This window comes from Mixophyes fleayi, chromosome 1 (genome assembly GCF_038048845.1).
Source record: "Mixophyes fleayi isolate aMixFle1 chromosome 1, aMixFle1.hap1, whole genome shotgun sequence".
NCBI classification, from domain to species: domain Eukaryota; kingdom Metazoa; phylum Chordata; class Amphibia; order Anura; family Limnodynastidae; genus Mixophyes; species Mixophyes fleayi.
The window spans coordinates 30,166,659-30,184,563 of NC_134402.1; positions in this window are offsets into that span (position 1 = coordinate 30,166,659).

The window sequence follows — 17,905 nt, forward strand, 5'->3', positions numbered from 1 at the left end:
TGGTAGCATGTTTGAATAATTTATAATAAAAATATATTTTTCAATTGTGATAACCCCAGGGGACTGATTCATTAAGGATCTTAACTTGAGAAACTTCTTATTTCAGTCTCCTGGACAAAACCATGTTACAATGCAAGGGGTGCAAATTAGTACTCTGTTTTGCACATAAGTTAAATACTGACTGTTTTTTCATGTAGCCCGCTGCAGCAATTATTTAAGGATTTATAGGTTGGTGGCGATATAAGCTAACGTGAAGACGTTTAATTGTCAGTTTCATTATAAAGTAGGTTTATGTTTTGTTTCAGAGGAACAAAGAAACCAGGTGTTTGCTGTAGGTACAGTTGGATTTGTTTAAAGAAGCCATTTAAATGTTAATTAAACATGCCTTCTCCTTCTGCATGAACTGTCTGGCATCATCCAAAGTATACAACAATAGGAACAGTGCAGGTATAAAAACATATGATCACATGTGGGTGTAGAACCGTGCGTGGAGAGGACAATGCCCCGGATATAGTGAATCGTTGGGAAAGAAAGAAACAGTTTCCTTTCATGAGATAGTAACTAAAGCTACCCCTTAGATAAACTTTACTTTACTCTTGGAGCTTCCAGTTTTTATTAGCTATGAGCCTGGAGAATGATTGGAGCTCAGGTGCAGGGTTGGGATGAGTATCCTGTAGCACATAGGCGCCATCTTCATCATCATCATCATTTATTTATATAGCACCACTAATTCCGCAACGCTGTACAGAGAACTCATTCACATCAGTCCCTGCCCCATTGGAGCTTACAGTCTAAATTCCCTAACACACACACACACAGACAGAGAGAGACTAGGGTCAATTTGATAGCAGCCAATTAACCTACTAGGCTGTTTTTGGAGTGTGGGAGGAAACCGGAGCACCCGGAGGAAACCCACGCAAACACGGGGAGAACGTACAAACTCCACACAGATAAGGCCATGGTCTGGAATCGAGCTCATGACCCCAGCGCTGTGAGGCAGAAGCGCGAACCACTAAGCCACTGTGCTGCCCATCTTGAAAAGTGGCATTATATTCTATGCTCCCGTAGGCCAGCAGACCGTGTAGCAAATGCTGTATGTAGCCACTGGCTTTGGCCCTGTTACAGTTGCAGCCTTTCTTTAGCAACAGCAATTTAGACTTTTTCTGTTTATCTCAGTGCTTCATATATAACAAGGCCAGTCTCACCTTGGGTTATGCACTATGGGCCTGATTCATCTAGCAATGCAATATGAACGCAACTTGCGTTTGAATAGAATCGCACATAACTTGCACGCACGTCAGTCCCTTATCAAGTACATGCGAATCTGAAGACACAATTCCATTTGAATCTGGGTATAAGTACACTCTGGCTATGTGTTATTTGCTGTATGCAGACGTACAGAACACAATGTCAGATACACACATGCATATGTGCAATATAAAGTCACATCAGAACGCAGGCAAAAAAAAATTACAATAGAAATTGAAAACTAACATTTTTTTACATGTAATACATAAATCAGTACGTTTTTAATGGGTACTGTACATAAAATACATTTTTACAATTTGTCTTACTGACCAACACATGTTCTGGCATCCATATATGTCAGTCATCACTATCAGTCGGCACTTACACCTGTAGCTGGTACAAGTGATACAGCTAAAAAAACACATACCCAAGAGATACCCAGGCAGGGGCGCACGCAGGGGAGGTTTCTGGTTCTCCAGAAACCCCTCCCCTCCGCGAACGAATGGGCAATAAAGATTGCCCCTACACAGAAGCATTGTACTGTACAGAAGCGTCCGCGGCGGTGCTGTATTGTACTACAATACAGCACCGCCGCGGACGCTTCTTTGACAGCACCGCGGCTGCTGTACAGTACAGCATTGCCAAAATGGAGCTGCTGCGCATGCGCGGCCGCATGCGCGCAGCAGTTCTCTCTCTCTCTATATATTTTTTTTTTGGGGGGGGGGGAAACCCGGCCTTAAAAATCCTGCTTTTGCCCCTGCCAGGACTTGACAAATGTACGTGTACTCTCCGTTGGTACAGCCTTACAGTACATTGCCAATGTTAGTCTGCCCCTTCCCACCCTAGTTCCACCCTTTAAATCGTAGGCAGTTGGCAGTGTCTGCATGCAGTCTGACGTATTCGCAGAGCAAGTTTACACAAGATACAATATGCAAATGGACCTGCGTTGCTAGATGGATCAGGCCTGTATACACACAGTGTCAAATATCTGAGCTCCTGTCATAGTATTGGATTTCTTACTTTTTACATTCCGTGTTAATTTGTATTATATTTAGCATAGGCAAACCGAGGGGGGGGGGGGGTACTAGTGCCTGGAAACCCCCCTCCAAGCCCCCGCTTCACACGGCTCTGCTTGAAAAGGGAGAGCTGTTTGCACCTAACAGTAGTGCACGCAGCATTGCCCATGTATTTTATGGGGATAGGAAGAGTTGGAGAGCAGCCAACACTGTCTAATATTATAGCCACACACCCCATGCTGGTCACGCCCACTGGTGGCATGGTGTGGAAACCCCCCCTCTTCAAATCCTGCGTTTGCCCCTGTTTAGGGGCCATTTAATGTATAGTTTGTGGAATACAGCAATGGTGTTGGCTGATTAGGTGTCAGCAACTCTGTGTTATAGTGTCGTGGTGTAATACCCCTGACTAGTGACTTTTGTTGGTTTGATGTGGTCTGAAGTAAATACCTTAAATAGACTGTACTACCAGACTCAGGTAAGGGAGATGGCTTTGTATATCAGAGAGGGGATTAGTGTAACTGTGCCACCACACACATGGCTTGTATCTAGGTAAATACACATTAAGATCCCGATCGCGGAACTACCAAATCTGTATACAACTGCACACGTTGGTGGTCAAATTGGATAGATGCAATGGTTCGGGCTCCATTAGTCAGCGAAACACCACACACTGCAACATTGGAGGGTAACTATTGTCTTTTATAAAGTGACATTAAACCAAACCCTTTCTTTGAACCACCGTCAGGGCTCTGATTCAGAGCATATTTGCCGAATCTCCTGGAATGTCCGGGAGACTCCAGAATTCCGGGTAGGTTTCCCGGGAGAGCAGGTTATATTCCCACATCCTGCCCATTTCCTAGTGAAGTAATGGTGTGACTCGCGGTGAAATGCATCACTTTGACCCAAGCCCTGTGGCAAAATAATGGTTTTTCGTCACTGCATTGCGCAAACCTGTCTAGTAGTAAAAGGAAGCACACACACTGTATGTTGTATTAGTTTATTTGAACTGTATACCCAAATCTCTTGTTTACCACTTTATTATTCTCCTAGATCCATAAGGAATCCTTTTTTTCTGTCCTGAAGTAATCCAAATGGAAAATAAAAATAAAACAAACACTCTGAGAAACGTGGAGTTCATACTAGCGGAGCCACAGCGCAAATGAAGTAAAGGAGTCAATAAACGAGCCGCGGCAGCTTCAGGCACGTCACTTCTGGTCGGGACGTTCTGTGGTTGCTAGAGCCGCGCCCCGACACCTAGAGCAGCCGGGCGCGTGCGCAAAGTAATTAGTAATTGCCCAGCTGAGCTTCTTTCACTCCCCCTGCCCTAGGGCAGTGTTTCTATTGGGCCACACTGGTATATAAGGCAGGAAGGGGCAAGCCCTCCCTGCCGGTTATAGTCCCTACTTCCCAGCACACTACCCTGCTTGTCCTGTCCTTTGTATACCTTCTGGATCCTGATCACTGTTGCCGACGTATTGCCTGAATTTCTGACTACGATTTATTGCCTGTGACCCTTGACCCCTTGCCTGGATATTGACCACGATTGTTTGCTAGTGACCCTTGATCTTTTGCCTGGATTTTGACGCTGCTGTCTTGCCTGTGATCTGCTCGACCCTTGCCTGGACCCAGGGCTATCTTTTCCATTGGGCACGATGGGCAGCTGCCCGGGGGCCCCACGGGTAAGGGGGCCCCATAGGCACGGCTCTTAATGAGAATAAATAATCCTGCAAAAGAAAAAAACCTGCAAAAAAAACCTACAATGGTCACTGAGCAAGTACATCTATCTATCTCTATCTCTATCTCTATATATCTATATCTGTATCTGTATACATCTATATATCTATATCTATATCTAGGGGCCCCGGTGCACTGCTTTGCCCGGGGGCCCATAATGTTGTTAAGATGGCCCTGCCTGGACCTCACTTCGCATCCCTGGGTTCTCCCCAGTCAGTGCACAACTCACGACCCTCTGTTGTCTGCGGCCAAGTCTGTCCCCACCACTAGGGGCTCCAGTGAACACCAGACTTCAAAGCAGACTCCGGGTTTTTGTGGTCCTGGCTGTTGGGGTTCCTAACACACAAACAGCCATTCAGAGCAGTGTGCGTCTGATTGACCGTAAGATGGGAAAACTGCTCTGATTGGCTATTCACGTATTGATCCCTGAAAGCCAATTAAGTTTATTAATTTCCATCACTAGTCCTCATCGTTCTATCGGGGTTCTCCATTTTTTTTTATTTTTTTTTAATGAGACCACATAATTTTATTTTTTAAATTCATTTATTTAGATCTTTTATTTAACTAGTGAAGAAATGTGCTGATGATCACATAATACACATATAAGTAAGGTGGCAAAATTGACTTTACTTCAAGATAAACAAGTCTGAATAACACAAGATAAAAGTGGGGAAAAATGTCACAGGTGATTCTGTAGATCTTTAATCTTAAAACCCAGCACTGGAAATAAAAAGAAAAGTTAAAGGTTAATCCCTTCTCACTGAAGCTTACTGTCACATTGAGTTACCGGATTGTCAAGTCATCTTTCAAGGGAAGATCTCTCCCTCATAGAATGCATTAATGCTTTTGCCAAGTACTGTACTTTATTAAAGGTGACATACAAGTGCTGACTTCCCTTCGAGAGAACGTGAGAATAGCTGGGGCCGTGTCCCTTTAAATATTTCAAGTTAGATTTTCTCCTATTGTCAGGCCTCTCAACCTGGTGCAATATTTGTGTAATGCAGTGAGGTGCAACGTACAATAGCTGGAGGGCTGCATTCGCGCCCCTCCAGCCTTCAAAGGGGCCATACAGGGGAAGGCGGGAGAGCGCGGTGCACTCCCTCCTCCTCCAAGTATACCGTGTGACCTACCCGGCACTGTGCAGAAGAGGTCACATGATGCAAAAGTTGGCTGATAAGAACAGAAACAGCCAGCTGGGGGCCCTGAGGCGTAGGCTCGGTGGCCCACTGTGGTGTAATGTCACCACACAGCATTATAATACTCCCAAAAATAAAGACATCATATTGCTGTACTTAAGGAAAGTGTAGGTGTTGCCCGTAGCAACCAATCAGATTGTAGCTACCATTTATCTAGAACATGATAGCTAGAATTTGATTGGTTGCTATGTGCTTTCCTTTTTAGAATGTTTGATAAATCTACCCCCTTAACATCATAATTCCCCTATATAGCCTGGGTTAGAATCGGTGATGGAGCTACCTCAGGGGTGCAGCTGCTATGGGACCTAGAGGAGAAGAGGGCCAGGTAGTATTGTGTCACACCACTACTCCCTCCGAGGCCTCCGCTCCCCTCCTTTACCTTTGTTTTATCTTTGCAGCTGAGAAACACAGGAACAACTCTGCCACACACACACTAAGCACTGAGGAACGTTGTACTAATACAGCTGCTGAAACCTGGGGTTGGTGAGGTAGACACCAAGGTCACACTGGGGTCATTCTCATCCCCATCATCATGGATTTTACAATTGTGTGTTTGTATTGAAGACTAGATGAAAGCAGCTTACTAACCTGTACAGTTTATCAACCAGTTTAGGTTGATAAATGACAACAACAGGATATTTTTGGAGGGAATGACTTGGTAAGAAGATGTCAGAACAACTTTGCAGCCTGGCTCACTTATTTCCTATACTTTGTCCTGCTGTCATTCTAGGCGATTTCAACATTCCCATTGATAATCCCACTGTCTCTTCTGCCACTAAATTTCTTTCACTTGCTTCCTCCTTTGGTTTCTCCCAGTGGACCTCATCTCCCACTCACTGTGATGGACACTGCCATGACCTTGTCTTCTCCTGCTTCTGGTCCATCTCTAGTTTCACCAACTTCACCAGCATTCCCAATCTCCAACTACAACCTCCTTTCCTTCAGCCTCACCTTACCTCATGCACCTAAATCCACATGTACACAACACCACCTAAGTACCCTTAACCCAATCCACTTCTAATCTTCACTAAAACAACTATTTCTCCTATGTCTGCAGCTCCAGCTACCACATACAGTCTCCGATCATCCAAACCCCACCCATGGCACACCAAACAGACCCGCTATCTGCAAAATTGCTCCTGCACTGCAGAGCGCCACTGGAGGAAAATCGCGTTCCTATCCCCATTTCATCCACTATAAATTCATCCTTTCATCTTACAGCACTGCCCTTTCACTTGCCAAACAAACATTCTTCAAATCTCTAATATTCACCCAGTCTTCTAACTCACCTCTTTGCCACCTTCAACTCAATTCTCTGCTCACCTGCACCTCCTCCCTCTTCCTCCCTCACAGCTCATGATTTTGCCATCTACGTCAAAGAAAAAATGACCACCATTCAACAACATATTTCCTCATGCCAAATTCCCCACACTCCACCCATTCTACCCACCTTTACCTACACTCCCCAATCCACCCTTAATTCATTCTCTCTTGTAAGTGAAGACGAAGTCTCTGCTCTCATCTTATCATCTCATCCTGCTACCTATCCCCTCGACCATATTCTCTCCCAGCTTCTCCGCTCCCTCTCCTCCACTGCATGCCCACTTCTAACTCACCTCTTCAACCTGTCTCTCTCCACTGGCACATTTCCATCCTTCTTTCAACATGCACTCATCTCACCAATTCTAAAGAAACCATCTCACGATCCAGCCTCTCTCTTCACCTACCGCACTATTTCTCTCCTCTCCTTTGTCTCCAAACTATTTGAGCGATTAGTGTACAAACTTCTGTCTCACTTTCTCTCTTCTCACTCCATTCCCATCTCTCTGCAATCAGGTATCCGCCCCTAACATTTTACTGAAACTGCTCTCACAAAAGGGATTGATGATCTACTTACTGCAAAGTCTAAGGGTCACTTCTCCATACTCAATCTCCTGGACCTCTCTGCTGCTTTTGATTCTCCTTTTCTCCTACACACCCTTCACTCCATTGGCATTTGTGACACAGTTCGTTCCTGGTTCACTTCCAACCTATTGAACTGCTCCTTTAGTTTTTCCATCTCTGGTACATCCTCCACTTCCACTATCTGTTTGAGTCCCACAAGGCTCTGTTGTTGGCCCTTTACTTTTTTTCATTGTACACCTCTTCTCTTGGGCACTAATTCATTTATTCACCCTCCAGTACCACCTCTACACTGATGACATGCAAATCTATATCTCTTCCCCTGACAGCTCCCCTTCTGTACTATCTTGTGTAACCAACCGTCTTTCAGGTATCTCCACATGGATGTCCCAACGCTACCTAAAGCTCAACATGTCCAAAACAGAGCTTATTATCTCCTGCCAGAGTCACCACCTGCCCTCAAATCTCCCATCACTGTCAATAACACCACAGTTTCCTCAGTCTCCGAAGCCCGCTGCTGTGGTGTCACACTTGACTCCATCTTCTGCTTTATTCCTCACATCCAGACTCTCTCCCAGTCCTGTCAACTCCACCTTAAAAACATTACCAGAATATGCCCATTTCCTTACTCGACATGCTACCTTAAAACTCTTATCTATTCTCTCATCATCTCCTGTCTTGACTACTACAACCTCTTGCTATCTGGCATTCCCGACACCCATATATCCACACTTCAATCCATCCTAAATGCTGCTGCAAGACTGAACTTCCTCTCTCACTCCACGTCTGCTCACACCGCTTTGCAGATCCCTACACTGGGTCCCTGTGTCCTCCAGAATCCAATTCAAATTACTCACCCTTACCTAATAAACCCACAACAACAGCACCCCTTCATACATCTCATATCAATATACTCTCCCTTCCACCCTCTTAGATTTACCTCTGACCTGCGCATTGTCTTGTCTCTGATAACCACCTCTCACACCCGCCTACAAGACTTCTCCCGTGCTGCTCCCCACTTATGGAATTCCCTACCACACCCAATCAGACTTTCCCACAGCCTTCAACCCTTTAACCATTCTCTAAAAACCCATCTCTTTTTTAAAGCTTACCTTATACCCGATAATACTATTCACACTAATACACCCTCACAACTGTCCCAATCTCCACTCTAAGCCACACTCGCTCCTCTTGTTTCAGCTGTGCCCTCCTCTACTTAGAATGTAATCTCTCTAATGAGCTGGGTCCTCCATACCCTTTGTTTTCAAGTCTGCATTTATTTTGTCTGCCTTGTATGTGTCTGTTTTATGTATGTCCTGTTTTCCCTACTGTACGGTGCTGCAGAGCACTGTGGCGCCTTACAAATCTATGATAATAATAATAATAATAATAATAAAATTGCCCATCATGTTTTATTCAATTGTATATATCTCATTTATTAGAATAACAATGTACAGACTCGGGAATGTGTAAGGAGACAGACTGATATATACCAAAACCAGAAGATCAAGGCCACATTTTACAAATTAAATAAAAATATATATTGGGGAGACTTATGAAAACAGATGCACAAGGAAGAGGCACTGTAACCCATAAGAACAAATCAGATTTTAAGGGGTAAATTTACCAAGCTGCGGGTTTGAAAAAGTGGAGATGTTGCCTATAGCAACCAATGAGATTCTAGCTATTTAATACACTTATTTGGTACATTGTACAAAATGATAACTAAAATCTGATTGGTTGCTATAGGCAACCTCTCCACTTTTTCAAACCCGCAGTTTAGTAACTTTACCCCTAAGTGTTAATTTTTGCACAGTTTTCTATGGGTTACATTATGTTCTATCAGTTCACTTTTTTCACTATTATCCCCAGGCAGATGGTATGTTAATCAAAATGCTGTATTTTTTTGCAGTTTAATATAAATAGGAGAAAGAGGTGAAAAAATTTGCATACATACTGTACATTTTTGGTAATGCAACATTTAATATGTATTGAATTCATTGTTAAGGTATGTGTAGCAGACTTTCACAGCAATATGGCAGTTTAGTTCAGTGAGAACATTTTGAATGATTTCTTTAAGGTACGCGGAGCTCTTCTGACATCAAAGAATGAATAAAAAACCAAATGTATTAAAGAGTGGTGACTCCTCCAATCAGCAGCCGGATTTCATTTACAGCCATTGTGTTGTATCTCTTCTGCTCTGGGGATATCCAAGATTTGGGCAGCATGGTGGCTTGGTGGTTAGCACTTCTGCCTTACAGCACTGGGGTCATGACTTCAATTCCCGACCATGGCCTTATCTGTGTGAAGTTTGTATGTTCTCCCCGTGTTTGAGTGGGTTTCCTCCGAGTGCTCCGGTTTCCTCCCACACTCCAAAAAAAAACAAACCATGCTGTTAGGTTGATTGGCTGCTGATAAAATTGACCCTAGTCTGTCTGTGTGTGTGTGTGTGTGTGTGTGTGTGTGTGTGTGTGTGTGTGTGTGTGTGTGTGTGTATGTTAGGGAATTTAGACTGTAAGCTCCAATGGGGCAGGGACTGAGTTGTGAGTTCTCTGTACAGCGCTGCGGAATTAGTGGCGCTATATAAATAAATGGTGATTATGATGATGATTTTTCGAAAGTGTGCTCCAGAGGTCTCAGGAATATTTTGGTGTTGAAGCCGTACTAAATACAATTGGTGGAGATGTGGGAGGGATTATCACCAAAGTCCTATTCTAGAGAAGGAATTTAAAAATCATATTCTCATTGTCTCTCTGTCCTAGCTCAACTCTAAATTGCAGTGTAATTATAAAGTTGTCCAGTATTTTTCCTGCATGCAAAAAAAATATATATGTAAAAGAAGTTTGTTTGTTTGTTGGTGAATATCTTCCACACCTCTCAAGGTAACGCTGCCAAATCTTACATAGTTATTTAGTATCTAAAAAGTAACCAATTAGACTACATAGTGACAATCCGACAAAGCGACAAATATTGAAAACAACACTTTTATTTTGTTTTGCTCTTAACTCTAAAAGAGGCCATAATATAAAAAAAAATAATATACCTAGAGAAGATAATGGCAACTAGCAGTCTGCAGAAGCTGAAATGAAATCAGTATAAAATGCCAATCTATTTTACATGCATGAATAGATATGTCTTACATGGAGTTATGGAATGCGGCGTATCATTGGCCAACCACAGCTGTAGTCCATTAAGCCTCCGCTAGCAAGTGATATGCCTTATTCCATGATACGGAATGCCCCCACCTCTCCAAGCTTCGCCTACGTCCGATTGCTAAGAAGATAGTCATCAGGCACACTTTTTTAGTTACCCGTTTATTTAGAAATTCCCAATCGGTGTGTCAAGGCGTGTCTATGTTACTCTTTTGAGTATGTTGAAGTAGTGCAGGATTCTGTGTGCAATATTGTATTTTTTTGGAAAACATGGCATAGGGATGCAGAGGACAAACCAAATCCCTTAAGGACAAAAAGAATAAATTCATAGCTGCAGCTCCAGTTTAACATGGGAGGTGTCATCCAGAAGTTATCACATGTACTGCTAAATCCCTCCCACTTCCCAGCTGCCCTACCAGCAACTACCCCATGTACGGCCAATGTAGCATTCTGCAGATTGTCTCTTCACTTCTTACATAGCATTTCAGATCACATTTGGATAACAGGCACAAGGTGCTGTTTCGCCCTATTTTAGACAAAATTGCATCTTATGGTCCATGAAACACAGTCAATTTTAATGGATATTAAGCAAATTAGCTGAAAATCCCGTTAGTTACCAAAGATATTGATTTTTTTTTCGTTTTCTACAATATTTTAGCATTGTTGTCCCGTCCGTCCGTCCCCCCATAAAATAATATGTGGCATCTGTTTCAGCAGTTTGAGAACCACTGCTTCAATATGCATTTTATTTTATTTATTTTTTTAGTTGAGTTCCGCATGAAAAGATCTATTCACTACACTGAAGAAAAGAATGTTTTTTTCTATTGCAGGAGCAGATGGTATATGTAAATGAATGTAAGGATTAGAAGAAGTAGATGCTCAATACTTACACTTGAATCAAGTCAATAAGTCAAGCAAACTCTAAGTTGCTCTGGGCCGTGAGGTTTATATATGCACACAAACTCATTTACGGCACATGGCAAACTTGGACCGATGCGCGTCTAACAGACATCATTAGAGGGGAGATGGATTGTGTTACAGTGAGTAAAATGCTCCCATGATTGAGTAACTTTTCCAGGACATTCCTGAAGATCAAAGTAAAGGAAAACATGCCGTGTTTTAGAATGGGGGAATATCAATTGCAGTTTTAGCAAATCTATCATAATGGTGAGTGTTATAGATCCTTGTGTTCAAACTTTCATCCCATATACAAGGATATGTCTTTTCTGTCTGTTTCATTCACAACCCTATGCCCTGTCCCATACATGTCAGTGGTCATCTACTAGTTAATCATTTTTTGAGGGCAGTTTTAAAACCGGATTTACTAAAGGCCAAACCGCCAGTAAACAGCCTGAAAACCAAAGTTTTACAAAGCGCCACTTTACATAGCGTAACATGATAGGAATACAAATCATCAGATTTACTAAGCTGCGGTTTGAGAAACTGCAAAACAGCCAAATCAAAAGAGGTGGTTGTGAGAGATAAGATTGCTCAAACAGCAGGAAAGCATTATTTATGAAGGGTCATCATCAGCTATTTATATAGCGCCACTAATTCCTTAACGCTGTACAGAGAACTCACTCACATCAGTCCCTGCCCAATTGGAGCTTACAATCTAAATTCTCTCAGACAGACTAGGGTCAATTTTAATAGCAGCCAATTAACCTACTAGTATGTTCTTGGAATGTGGGTGGAATCTGGAGCACCCTGAGGAAACCCACACAAACACAGGGAGAACATACAAACTCCACACAGATAAGGCCATGGTCGGGAATTGAACTCATGACTCCAGTGCTGTGAGGCAGAAGTGCTAACCACTTAGCTACCCCACTAATGGACTTACGGTATGTCCAGATCTAAGTGAGGTCCCGTGTGTATAGACTGCCAACTGTATTGAAGTTAGAAAGAGATTTCCCTCCCCATTATGCCTCATTCTATTACTCTTACAGGTATTGCATCCAGCCAGACTCCCCCATCAGTACTGATTAGAGACTCAGACTCTCTCCCGATCAATACTCCCAGCATGATGATGTATTAACCATTCCCTTTAGGAGTGTTTTGATGATAAGGGCTGGTTCAGTGTATCTTCACCAGACCCATAAAGGATTGGAGAGGTCAAAAGGGAACTGGAGTGGAGACCAGTTTCCATAGAACTGCCTCAACCTTGCTGTCTCCTATGTCTTTAAAAACTAAACGTGGGGAAAACATACTAACCCTGCACAGAAAGTGCCCTGGGGAGATTCAAACACATGTCCCCAGCACTGTGAGGCAGCCATGGTAACCACTGTGCCATCAGGGGTGTCTTCTCTGGAGGATGTTTCCTGATCAAATGGTAGGGCTTTGTACTAAACATGCTGGCCTAGAATGTAAAATACCTAGTGACTCGGGATGATGGACACATAGAGATAATAAATTGACATTCACCATTCAAAGCTACACAACCATCTACTAATTCCACTCTAAGGGGTATATTTACTAAACTCGGGTTTGAAAAGTGGTCATGTTGCCTATAGCAAGCAATCAGATTCTAGCTGTCATTTTGTAGAATGCACTAAATAAATGAAAGCTAGGATCTGATTGGTTGACATAGGCAACATCTCCACTTTTCAAAACCCACAGTTTAGTAAATCTAGCCCTTAGTAACTTGACACGCTGGAATGTGGTTGTGTTTCTCAAATCTAAAATTGCCACCTCAATTTCCCCAAAGTGATGAGAAAGGACAGGGAGTATACAAAGGAGAAACTTATCTTAGACAACCCCTCTTGAATTATTTGCTTTGATGTGAGCTGTTGAATAATGATTAATAGAGATTCTTCGGCTTCCAAACATTCTGGGCCCACTGGCGATATGTTTGCAGAGCTCTCATCAGAAATTGTATTTTGTATCTTCTGGAAAGTGTTAATATAACCCACTTGTTTTGATGAACCCATAAAGCCACAAAGTCTCTTAATGTTCCCCCAAATGGGAGCTGTAGGATCTCATTAGTCTTTTTTTGCTACCTCATTTAGTGTCCCTTTTTGAGGCCCAAAAATAATAAATTTGTCCTGCCTTCCATGAAGCCTAGCTTCATGAAGGTAATCTGCTCCACCAGGTCTGTACAGCCTTGCCTCTTGAAGGTTTGAATTGTTAGAATTCTTAAGCTGCCTTACTCTTTTCTCTTGGGGAAAGAAGTAGCTCCTACCTGCAGGGGCCTTCCATAGGAGGAAATCCAATTTCGCTGCAAAGAAAAAGATGATCTGATCTTAGACATGGAGTTCACTTGCCATTGTTCTAGCAAGTCAGACCTCCTTCCTACAATGGATGTGGACACCAGTCTAAGAGCCTCCATTGCTGCTTAAGTTATCAAATTACTGACAAGTTTTACACAACCATCAGTAATGAGGCACTAGGAGGTTCCATTGTACAAAGTCTCTAAAGCCTGCAGCCAGGAAGCCCTGCCAAGTGCTCTGACCATTGATCTAGTCACCACTTCCAGATGGCATGCTGTACCAATCATTATATGTGCCCTCTCCGGCATGCCTTCTATTGATAGGGTCATCATCCACCAGCCAGGAGGTCCTCCTCAGGAATCAGGTGACGGCCATGTCTATTTTTGTATGTGTCCATTCATTATTAATTTCTCTCACATATTATAATGAACTGGAAAGGAAGTAGATGAATACGGAACTTCATGAAATATTTAATCACATTCCTCCTGACAAGGTTGAAATTTATCAATGTCAAGTATGTCCTTCAAAAGTTCTATTGAATCAAGGTCAAATGAAGTTGAAGATTGTACAACAGGTTGATTCTGTTATTCAAGCTCACCATCAGACAGATCCAAAATATCATCCAATGGACCCACAGACTCTAAGACTGGGTACACACACTACAGGTTTTACATCTGATTATCAGGCCAATCACACGATAAATGACCATTCGGCCCGATGTCGCATTAGTGTGTACACGCCAATGATGAACGATTATCTTTCCAAAGCACCTTATATCCTTCGATTTGGGTTTATAACCGGACGAAAAATATCATTCAACAATGGAATGATGTCATTCCAATTCCGCAGTGGGTACGCACTCAGGACCGTCAGTGTGGGCCGATCTCCATAGAGTTAACAGAGTCACGATCTTTTCAGCAAATGGTTATGACAGATGAAGAGCACAGATCTGAAGGTAAATTGTGTAAAACGTGTATAGTGTGTACACATGAATCGTCTGCTGATCGGGACTTTCAGTCGTTGGTAAAATTGTTAGCGATATCGCATCTGGAGAAATTTTCGTAAGTGTGTACCCAGCCTTAGAGGTGGAGGAGTGACGGGATATGATTCCCACAGAGTGTTAATCCCTTGGATTGTATGACCTTAATCACTGACTTTCTAACCTTCATGACTACAATCTCCATTGGCTGGGCATCATACCACTGTGAACATTAAATTGGAGGCACTCTCAGAACAAGCTAACCGCCTTTAAACTGAATTAGTCCTTCTGCAGCTCATTCTTACTATAATAAATTAAAATAGAAATAAGTTTCCTAGAAAAACTTTATGGAGATCAAAGTAAATCTGCAAGAGTTTGGATAAGAGCCTGATTCTAAACACAATTAAAGTAAGCTCTGTTGACACTCACTGATGACAGATGCTCAGTAGATCCTTTTGTAGAATGGTTCATGAGGGCTGTGCTACCACTCAGACCCTCTATTTCAACCTAGGACATTCCTGCCTTTCTGAAGGAGTCATTTGACTCAATGTATTCAGTTCTGACTAAAAATGACCTTATTTTTGGCAATCACATTAGCCGAAAGAATCTCTGACCATGAAAATTGAAAATGTAATATTATACTTACCAGGAATTTCCTTTTCATGTCACAAACTATCGGAGTGGTCACCAAATCGGTGTTTGTTCTTCTGCGTGGCTCGGGACAGTTTGGGTCTGTCCATACGTGTGGCAGCTGGGATTAACCCATTGGTGACCAGTGTCATACTTTGTGACAGAAAATGCAAAAATTTCCGGTAAGTGTATTAGAAAATTTTACAAGCTGGGCTTACACCCGTTTAATCTTGCCTATCAGTATTCAGTGAAATTTATGCACAAAACTTATTTTACACTGAGGGAACAGAAAAAAGTCACAGGAACAGCTGTAAAGTAGTCACTTCCTGTTTTGTGGCACTGTGCATGTATTTTAGCACTACACCTGTTTTTACAGAGATGTGCATGGTGTAGCATTGGAAGATGGTGTTGCCTGAATACATGTGTTGTGGGCGAGACATTCCGCTCTAACCACTCTAATTATTTTTGGTTTAATGAAATGGAGCCAGACGCTATGATCCTGTCACTGCCATTGTATTATCCAGGCTCTCCATATAAAGATCCAACTGACACAGCATCAAAAAGAAAGCAGTATTTTTTTTTATCTACCCTGGAGCTGTACCTGGTCTGTGGTAACCCCTACCAGATTAAGACAAGTCAGGGGCAAATGCAGGATTTGTAGAAGGGGGTTTCCACACCACGCCACCAGTGGGCGTGGCCAGCATGCATGGGGGTGTGGCTATAATATTAGACAGCTGCTCTCCAATTCTTCCTATCCATATAATATACATGGGCAATGCTGCGTGCACAACTGTTAGGTGCACACAGCTCTCCCTTTTCAAGCAGAGCCATGTGAAGTGGGGGCAGGGTCCAGCCACCTCAATTATACAGTGGCCCAGGCTTGGAGGGGGGTTTCCAGGCACTAGGACCCCCCCCCCCCCCCCTCGGTTTGCCTATGCAAGTTGCAGCAGCGTTTCGCACAAATATAATTTTGTAGCGACCCTTGCAATCTTCTTTTGCCATCCTGCTGAATGACCCTTAAAAGCGTGGGTGCAAATTCCGCGTGTTGCAGAATTTATCGTCTGTAGATTAAGCTGAGACGATGAGTGTCATATTATTTTGGTCTGTGATGTGATCTCAATTCCGGGTGGACAGAATAATGGTAGTGGGGATTTCCATGCGGAACAATTAAGGCCAAATTCCACAAGAGAAACGAACGGATTCCCAGCAAAAGGAGGTGAACATTCTGCTGAACAGTTTTCTTTTCATTTTGCTCATTTCTAAGGCCAGGTGTTGTCAATATATTTTCATTACATATATACATTTTTGGCTACCAGTTTTATGGCCCCTCTAAATTCTCAACAGGTTGACGTACCGGTAAAAAGGGGAAGTATAGTCATAAATAGCAGAGTTACCAGAGTCATTTGCTAACTTGAGATAGATATGACAGCCAAATCGGAGAGGCAGACCTGCCTTCTTTGTGTGCAAGACATCAGAACGGCAAAGTGCATCATGACGTAAATAAGTATATTTAGAGAATATTAACACTATATTTATCTCTAATTGGCTAAGGTTATTCGTTTCTAATTAAGTCATATCACATAGGGTCACTGTCATTTCATTATATGAAACATTTACTACACAAGCACAGTACAAAATAAGATACAAATTGTATTTATTGGGTTAATAATTATTATTACCTCTATAAATACTATTTTTATCTTATTTTTTTTTAAACTATTTAATTTGAAAAATAACAATGATGTACAGATAAGAATCAACAATTAGTACATTTGGAGGAATAAAAACAAAAACAGAGAACAATACATATCATGGGTATATGTTAACGGAGCTGAAAATATTTGAGTAACACATATCAGAGACAACAACAGGTTGTCATTAAACAGACAGTTAAGTATATAATTGTTATCCAGATAGTCAAGATACTATAAAATTTTATAACAATATGGTGTGTGGGGGGGGGGGGGGGCACTAGTCGTCACCAAGAAAGAAAGAAAAATAGAACACACCTCCCTTTATCCTAACATTTCCGTACCCTTATCCTTCCCTTTCCCATTTTAAGAAGAGAAACAAATAAGTAACAAAAGGGCAATAAAAGTTTTGAAGGAGATTACTACCTAGATACTCTGGGAAGGCAGACAGCATCAAGAGTCAGGCCACGTATGAGCATAGGGAGTTCTTCTTATGAGGAAGGAGTTGGTACAAGAGGTATGGGGTTATAAGTAAAGCCAAGGAGCCCAAATCTGGTGAAATTTATCATCCTTGTCATGTAAGTGGTATGTAATCTGTTCCATCCGGGCAATAAACCAAATATAGGATCGCAGGGCCGCCATAGTGGGGGGTTCAACTTGTTTCCAAAACTTAGCTACTAGACATCGCACAGCAGCAAGGACATGGGAAGCCAATTTTGCAGACTGTCTATCATCATCAATCAGAGGATAACAGAGAAGAAAAGACCATGGGTCTTTCCGGACAGGGCATGGAAGCAGAGGAGGGTCTTAACTCGATCCCAAAAGGAGGATATTTTAGGGCAGGACCACCAAATATGTATGAAAGATCCCATTTGGCCACAACCCCGCCAACATAATGGAGAACTAGAGGGGAACATTTAAGTGAGTTTGTCAGGGGTGTAGTACCACCTATAGTATACTTTATATGCTTTCTCCTTCACCAAGGTGGAAATAGAGCTGGTGGCGACTTGATCCCTTGTGATTTCCCAATAATCCTCCTCTGGGGGGTGGCCCAGATCTCTCTCCCATTCCCTCTCATGCCTGCCACCTGGAGGTAAAAGTGCATTAAGAATTAAGCTGTAGATAAAGGAGATCGTGCCCCTACCCAA